Source organism: Rhinolophus hipposideros (assembly GCF_964194185.1).
Source record: "Rhinolophus hipposideros genome assembly, chromosome: 5".
NCBI lineage: Eukaryota > Metazoa > Chordata > Mammalia > Chiroptera > Rhinolophidae > Rhinolophus > Rhinolophus hipposideros.
In genome coordinates, this window is record NC_138051.1 from 78961824 (window position 1) to 78970100 (window position 8277).

Below are 8277 nucleotides of genomic sequence, written 5' to 3' on the forward strand. Positions count from 1 at the left end.
AGGAGTGGGAATGGGGAGGGGGTTAGGAGTGGGAATGGGGAGGGGGTTAGGAGTGGGAATGGGGCGGGGGTTAGGAGTGGGAATGGGGCGGGGGTTAGGAGTGGGAATGGGGGCAGGGGGTTAGGAGTGGGAATGGGGCGGGGGTTAGGAGTGGGAATGGGGCGGGGGTTAGGAGTGGGAATGGGGCGGGGGTTAGGAGTGGGAATGGGGCGGGGGTTAGGAGTGGGAATGGGGCGGGGGTTAGGAGTGGGAATGGGGCGGGGGTTAGGAGTGGGAATGGGGCGGGGGTTAGGAGTGGGAATGGGGAGGGGGTTAGGAGTGGGAATGGGGCGGGGGTTAGGAGTGGGAATGGGGAGGGGGTTAGGAGTGGGAATGGGGGCAGGGGGTTAGGAGTGGGAATGGGGGCAGGGGGTTAGGAGTGGGAATGGGGAGGGGGTTAGGAGTGGGAATGGGGAGGGGGTTAGGAGTGGGAATGGGGAGGGGGTTAGGAGTGGGAATGGGGAGGGGGTTAGGAGTGGGAATGGGGAGGGGGTTAGGAGTGGGAATGGGGAGGGGGTTAGGAGTGGGAATGGGGAGGGGGTTAGGAGTGGGAATGGGGAGGGGGTTAGGAGTGGGAATGGGGAGGGGGTTAGGAGTGGGAATGGGGAGGGGGTTAGGAGTGGGAATGGGGGCAGGGGGAAGGACCTTTATCTGCTTTGTTCACCGATGTACATACACCAAGTGCCTAGAGCAACATCTAACACATAGTATTGCTCAATAAATATTTGCTGAATGAATGAGTGAGCCCTGAAGAATAAGAAGGAATTAACCAAGAAAAGTGTTTGGAGAGGGTAGTGGAGAATGACATTCTGGGCAGAGAAACAACATGTATAAATACCTTAATAAATTAAGGGAGAAAAATAACATCTGTACTCAAACAGATGCATAAAATCATTTGATAAAATTTAACGTTCATGATAAGGACAAACTCTTTAACAAAATCTAAACAAACTCATGAACTTACTTCTTAACTTGATAAAGGTTATCTACCAGAAGCTCAGAGCATATGTGATGAACGTAACTTACACCATATGTAATGGTGAGCATTAGAAGCATTACCACTGGCCTGTTCGCCTTCTGTCATATGATAGGATCTCATTCTCTACCCCATTGGAAGTTAGGTTTGACCAGTGAACTTGTTTTGAAATGCTAGTGGACAGAACATGAGTTACTTCAGGGTGGAACCTTCAAAAGCCAGTCCATAATTCAACTGCCCCTTCCTTCTGCCCTACTCATTGTAGAAGAACATGTCCGTGGAGGCACAGAGCTTCCATGAGCCTGAGCCTCTGAGAAACAGCAATAAGGAACTCCTCCCTGGTCCATGACTTGTGTTGGACATGAAATGTGAGAAATAATTTTTTTATTGTGTTAAGCCACTAGATGTTGGGATTGTTACTGCAGCGTCCGTTGACCTATATTGAATGCTATACTCAGAAATGAACCAATTCCTCTACTCCTCAACAATACACTGAAAGCTGCAATTTACACAATAAGAAATTAAAAAGGGGCCGGCCCAGTGGCTCAGGCAGTTAGAGCTCCATGCTCCTAACTCTGAAGGCTGCCGGTTCAATTCCCACATGGGCCAGTGGGCTCTCAACCACAAGGTTGCCAGTTCAATTTCCTGCAAGGGATGGTAAGCTCCGCCCCCTGCAACTAAGATTGAACATGGCACCTTAAGCTGAGCTGCCTCCGGAATGGCTCAGTTGGTTGGAGTGCGGGCTCTCAACCACAAGGTTGCCAATTCGACTCCCACAAAGGATGGTGGGCTGCACCCCCTGCAACTGGCAGTGGCGGCTGGACCTGGAGCTGAGCTGCGCCCTCCACAACTAAGATTGAAGGGACAGCAGCTTGACTTGGAAAGATGTCCTGGAAGTACACACTGTTCCCCAATAAAGTCCTGTTCCCCTTTCCCAATAAAATCTTTTAAAAAAGAAAAAAAAGAAAGTAAAAGGAACAAGAGGTTTAAAGATTGGAATGGAAGAGGCCGAATTCTCATTATTTGTGATGATATGACTATCCACCTGAAAAACCCAGAGCAATAATTGGTGAGTTGAGCAAAGTGACCAGACACTAGATCAATATTGACAAATCAAGAGTTCTATACATCAGCAATAACTATTTGAAAATGTAGTAATTTTAAAATCCTATTCGCCATAGTAACAAAAACTATGACATACTTAGGAATAAACTAATTAGAAATATGTGACATTCAGGGAGAAAACAATAAATTTGTATTGAAAGACCCAAATAAAAAGAGAGATGTGTTGTGTTCAGTAATGGGATGACAACCATTGCGAAGATGTCAATTCTACCCAAATTAATTGAAAACTTCATTGCAATTCCAATAAAAATACCAAAAGGACTTTTCATAAAACTTGCTTCCAAAATTCATGTGTATTCATTCACTTAACAAATACTTATGGATGACCTACTATGGATCTGATTCTGTTCTAGGCAATGACAGTATGGTGGTGAATAACACAAAGGAAAAAGCCTTCATGGAGCTTCATTTTAATGGAGAAAACCAATAATAAACACATAGACATATCGATATATAGTATCTCATGTCATTTTAATGATATATATATATATATGTATATATACATATATATACACACACACAACAATAGCCTCTTGAAAAAGAACAAACGGTGGGGGTTAGAAGCTTGCCTTACCAGATTAAAAGACATATTATAAAGCTGCAATTTTTAAAACAGGTGGCATTTGTGCACATAAATAGATAAGAATAGAACAGAGCCCTCAAACAAATTTGTGCATGTAGGGAGATTTGACTTAGGATAAAGAAGGCACTTCAAACCAGTGGATGAATTCTTCATGAGAGGTGTTGGGAAAATTGACTTATGGAAGAAAATTGATCCCTACTTCACATCATATACAAAAAGAAATCCAAGTTTAAAATTCTAAATTTAAAAATCCCACAAATTTTTAGAAGGAAATGTGAAGAATATCAGCATGATCTGCAGGTAGAAAGTACCTTTTAAATATTCCTGGTGGGGAAAGATATGTAAATTAGATCATTTTAGAGGGTGATTTATCAGAACCATTTAAAGTGAAAATATACATAATCTACGACCTATCAATTCTTCTAGATATTTAATCTAGAAAACACTCAGCTACATAAGGATATATGTATCGATATTCATTGTAGTATTGCTTACAATATCAAAAAATTGGAAAAAATTCCAAATTCAATATTTTATGGAACATCAATATAACAAAGAATAAAATGTGATATACAAATGTATGTGATATACATTTGTATATTGAATTATTATTATTATTGTTCAGCATTTAAAAGGAATGAACCAGAACTAAATCTATGTGTATAAACATGTGAGATCTCCAAAACATATTCTTGAGTAAAAACAGTCAGTTCCCAAATGCTGCCTACAATATGTCATTTATATTTGTATTTTTAAAGTACACATACAGAACAATACTATTTATATATTATCTATTTATTATAGTACATTAGTCAGGATTTTCCAGAGAAACAGGACCAGTAAGATGGATAGATGATGGATAGGTGAATAGATAGATACATTTCTTATTACCAGAAGACCCACGATCTGCGCCTGCAGGCTGGAGAGCTAGAAAAGCCTCCAGCATAGTTCCTATCTGAGTCTGAAGGCCTGAATACCAGGAGCATCAATGGGGTACGAGTCCCAGACCACGGGGAAGAGAAGATCAATGTCCCAGCTCAACCGGGAAGAGAGAGCAGATTCTCCCTTCCTGCACATTTTTGTTCTATTATAAGCCCTCAATGGATTGGACGATACCCACATTGGGGAGGGCAATCTGCTCTACTGAATCTATTCAAAATGCTAATCTCATCTGGAAACACTGTCACAGAAATAATGTTTAATATCTGGGCACCCCATGACTCAGTCAAGTTGACATAACATTAACACATCACAAACAGTTATAGCTAACATCGACTCAGCACTAGGGTAATAACTAACATACTATGGGCCTGGCACTATCCTCACCTCTTAACATGGAACATCCTATGTCAATCCAGAACGACACTATTAGTTACTGTTATTAATCCTTACTTTACAGATGATAAAACTACCGGTAAGGCCAATGGAGGTTACCTAATTTGCGTAAGCTTATACGGTTAGAAAGGGGGAGCATTAGGAATCAAACTTTGGCAGTTTGGCTCCAAGCCCCAAGCCCTGGACCATTATGCTGATTCACACTGAGCTCCTGACACTGGTGTTATTTAGGGAGTGAAGGCAGCGGCCTGGATGGACTTGGGAAAGGGAGCAGGCAGTGCTCAAATAAAACTCTACAATCCTTACGATGTTCTACGTTTCTAAAGAACAAAATAAATTGGTATATTATTTGTAATGTTAAAATTAATCTTTAAAAAGTACATATTAAATTATATACATATGATGAGATCATTATTTTTTTCAGGATATAGTGACTGGTGCCATGAGGAAGTAAAGCGTGCTTCATAAGGCCCTACTGGTGTACTAGACCCGGTTTGATGGGGAGGGGTGTTTGGGATGCTTTCCTGAGGAAGTGCCTTTGAGCTGAGTTATGGATGATGCATGCTTGTTAGTCAGCAAGGTTGAGAGGTTGGGTGTGGAAATGGAGGAGGGATTTCCTGGCAGAGGAAACAGCATGAGCAAAGGTCCTGAGGGAGCAGCACAGATTTCAGGCACAAAGAAAAGACAAGTGTGTTTCACCTTAAAGAAACAGAGGGCATGGCATAGATGAGGCTGGAAAGGTGGGCAGACGTCAGACGTCATGGAGGCTCCCAGGCTGAGGAAAGGACTGGTTTAATTCTAAGAACTACATGTACTGCTGAGTAATGTGAAAACTGGAAATGCTGAGTGGCACCGTGGAAATTCCTGGAATCACTTTCGCAGGGCTGTGTTATGGTAGTGAGAGGAAATGCCAAGAAAGAGAATGAAAGTGTAGATAACTCTCAAAACGTGGATCTGAAGCCCAAGATAGGGAGGCATCTGGAGGGAGACTGTGCAATTGAGGGATGGGTTTGATTTTTGTAGCTGTTGTTATTTTCGTGATGGGAGAGGTTTCTATACACAAAGACATATCCACACGGATGTTCATTGTAGCATTGTTTATTGTAACAACAAAAAAAGAGAACCTAAAAATCCAACAATAGGTCAATTAATCAAATTATGGGATAGCCAAGTGACGCAATGCCAAGTCAGTACTTTAAAAAATCTTATTGAAGAAGAATAATGTCATGGGGAAATGTCTACAAAATATTAAGTTATAAAGGCAAGTTATAAAATAACAAGTATATTACAATCTTATTTTGATATCAGAAGTGCAGGATATTTGCAGCACGTCTCCTTCCTCCCTTTCTTCGTGCTTGGAGGTGGTGGGAGGAGGGAGTCTTTTGACATAATGCAACGTGATAAAATTATGCCAAGGGGAGTGATTCACTTTATCAAAAGAGAGGTTTATTTGTCTTGTGTATGCTTTATGGGCCCAGGGTGGAGCTGGGATATTGGGGCAAAGCAGAGAAATACGAAGGAAGGGGCTTCTGGCCCCAGTTTAGGTCAACTTTATACCAAAGCTGAAGAAAGTGTATTGTTCGTTCTCTGGAGTTTGGAAGAATTTGTGATAGACTACAAGAAAGATTTAGGGAAGGAAGTAATAAAGAAAGATGTAACCACTCAATATCTGAAACAGGCTGAGTTTATTGCTTGCTTACATAGGGAGAGCTGTATTTGCAAGGCACCATCTCTGAGCAAGGCAGACAGACCTCATACAGGCTTTGGGGAAGCGTGGCGTTCAGGCATGGGTCAACTTTCAGAGTATTTAGGAGCTGGTTGACCTAGAAGAACAGTCAATTGAGTGAGGCTGTTGCTGACTGGTTATTTTCAGAAGGTGATTGAGCACAGGGTTTCAGGAGCAGGGTTACTGAAACAAGTGGTCACGTAAACCAGGTTTATGACTGGTTCAAGAGTTACTGGTTATTATAGCCACATAACAATTAGTCTTTTCCTGAGAGCTTGGAACGTTGTATTCTCAGGGAAAGGGGCGGGGATGGCAGGGGGTCTACACATACAGCAAGATGAAGGTTCTCGATGAACAGCCCATATGGAGCCTTGGCTGCTGGGGCTCATCTCTATCAGCCAGAGTTGGTTTCTAAAGAAGGATCCCAAGGGCACCCAGAGTCTCGGGACTTGCTTGTGAGTGGAGTCCTACTTCCTTCTCCGTCTCCCCATGTCTAGTGACAAGTTAAATTCCGGATTGACCCAGGAGGACAGCTCCAGGACGGGCCCCAGGTTATGATGGGGCCATCGGCTCCTGCAGGATGACCTCTGTGACCTCGCAAGGCTGTCCCTGGTTCCACAAGTGAATCAGAGCCTTGCGGCAGCCAGCCAGCAAGCAGCCGTGGCCAGCTGTCAGCCCCCTGACCTTCAGGGGCTGAAATTCTTGGGCAGATTTCTCACCCTCACAGTACTTTTTCCAGCTTGTCTGGCAAGTGAGAAGCTTCCTGGGCTTCAAAAGAGGATTGTGGTAGAGACAGCTTTGAAAGGGATAAAGAGCTCGGAGAGAGAAGGGTATCACCATTACAGTCTAAATCTCAGACCCCTGCTGGGGGTGTCAGGTGGTTGTATGTCTGTAAACACCCAGCACTGTCAGCGGGGGGCTGTGTGAGCACAAAGCCTCCATTACTGGGCTACCCACTTGGTAACTCGTGGGTGGCCCAGGCTGACTGCTAGTGGGTGGGGACAGGGGCGGTAGACGAGAGAAAAGGAAACGGGGGAGACTTAGAGCATGCGGTGGGGATCTCTCCCACTCTGAGTCCAGCTGAGGACAGGAGCGGAGTCTCCAGAGCGCCTCAATGAGAGGTCAATATGGCGGCAGAACCCCCTCCCTGTCACCCTGTCAGTGAGAAGAACAGGCAATGGGCCCAACTCAATGGGGAGGCACTCAACCTCCTCCCTGACTGACTGTCCTGCCTGGTGGTTTCCGTGACAATGAAGTTACTTCAGGGACTAGAAACACACTATCTTTTTTGGCCTGGAGCCCCATGACCTCTGAGGTGGGGCACACAGACTGCTAGCAGCGGCCAGATCCTCATTAGCCTCAGTCACAGCCACTGTCAAGGGGCGGGAGAGCACTCCAGTCTTCCCTCAGGAAAGGGAAGGGTCAGCCTTCATTAGGAAAACAGCTGCTGGGCTCTGGTGCTGACAGACAGCCACCTTTTCATACCAAGGCTCTGTTCTGTCACCGCCCTGTCTGGAGCCTTGATTTCCCACCAGAGTTTGTAGAGGGGCCTCTTCTGTCCACTCATTCAACCCACGTCGCAGATGTCTGGCTTGCTTCTTAGCTTGGAGCAGACAGAATTCTCCTCCGCTCCTACTCCGCATTGCTCTCCATCCTGAGGAGGAGACAATGTGGTGAGGGGTAGAGAGCACAGGCTTTGGAGACAAATCTGGGTTCAATTCCACTTAAGTCGCTTACTGGCCTCTTTTCAAATTCTGGCTCACCTAACTTTCATGGCTTTGGACAAGCCTGCGCTTCAGCTTCTTCACTTGTAAAATAAGGAGGTAGAAACGGATTATCTATCAATTTTCCTTCAGCCTTGAATTCCAAGATGTCATTCTCCTGCCTTAAAAAATTTCCTGCTTAAAAAATTTCAGTGCCTCCCACTGCCTAGCAAAGCCCTAACTGCCTAACATGTTAGGCAGGGCCCAGCCTACCTTCCAGTCTTATCCAGCTCTCGTCTGTTTCACATACCGTAAGCATCAGCCAACCGGAACCATTTGATAATCCCTATAAAGCTATGGGTTTTCCACCTCCGCGTCTTTGTTAATGGGTTGCCTCTGTCTAGCACGCCTTCTTCAGCCAACTCCCCACATTCGATCTTGCCTACTCAAGTCGCAGCTCAAATACCACCGACTTTGCAAAGCCAGCCCTGATTTCCCCATGTGCAAATCATCTCAGGTATCTCAGATTTCTTCAGTAGCACTGCATCTGCATTTGCTTCAGCTACGTGGCCTTCTTTCCTTCTTTTGTAATCACCTGTGCATATCAGATTCATCTGACAAACTTTTTAAGGTCAGAGACAATACCTCATCTACCTCTGTGTAACCCTAGCTAATCTAGGTGTTCCACTAGACTTGGTGTCTGCCTAGCATCTCACTGAGTGAGCATCTCTCAAAGAACATTAGGGCCTTCAACATAGGGAAGTGTCGCACACTTCCCCAAACCCTTCCT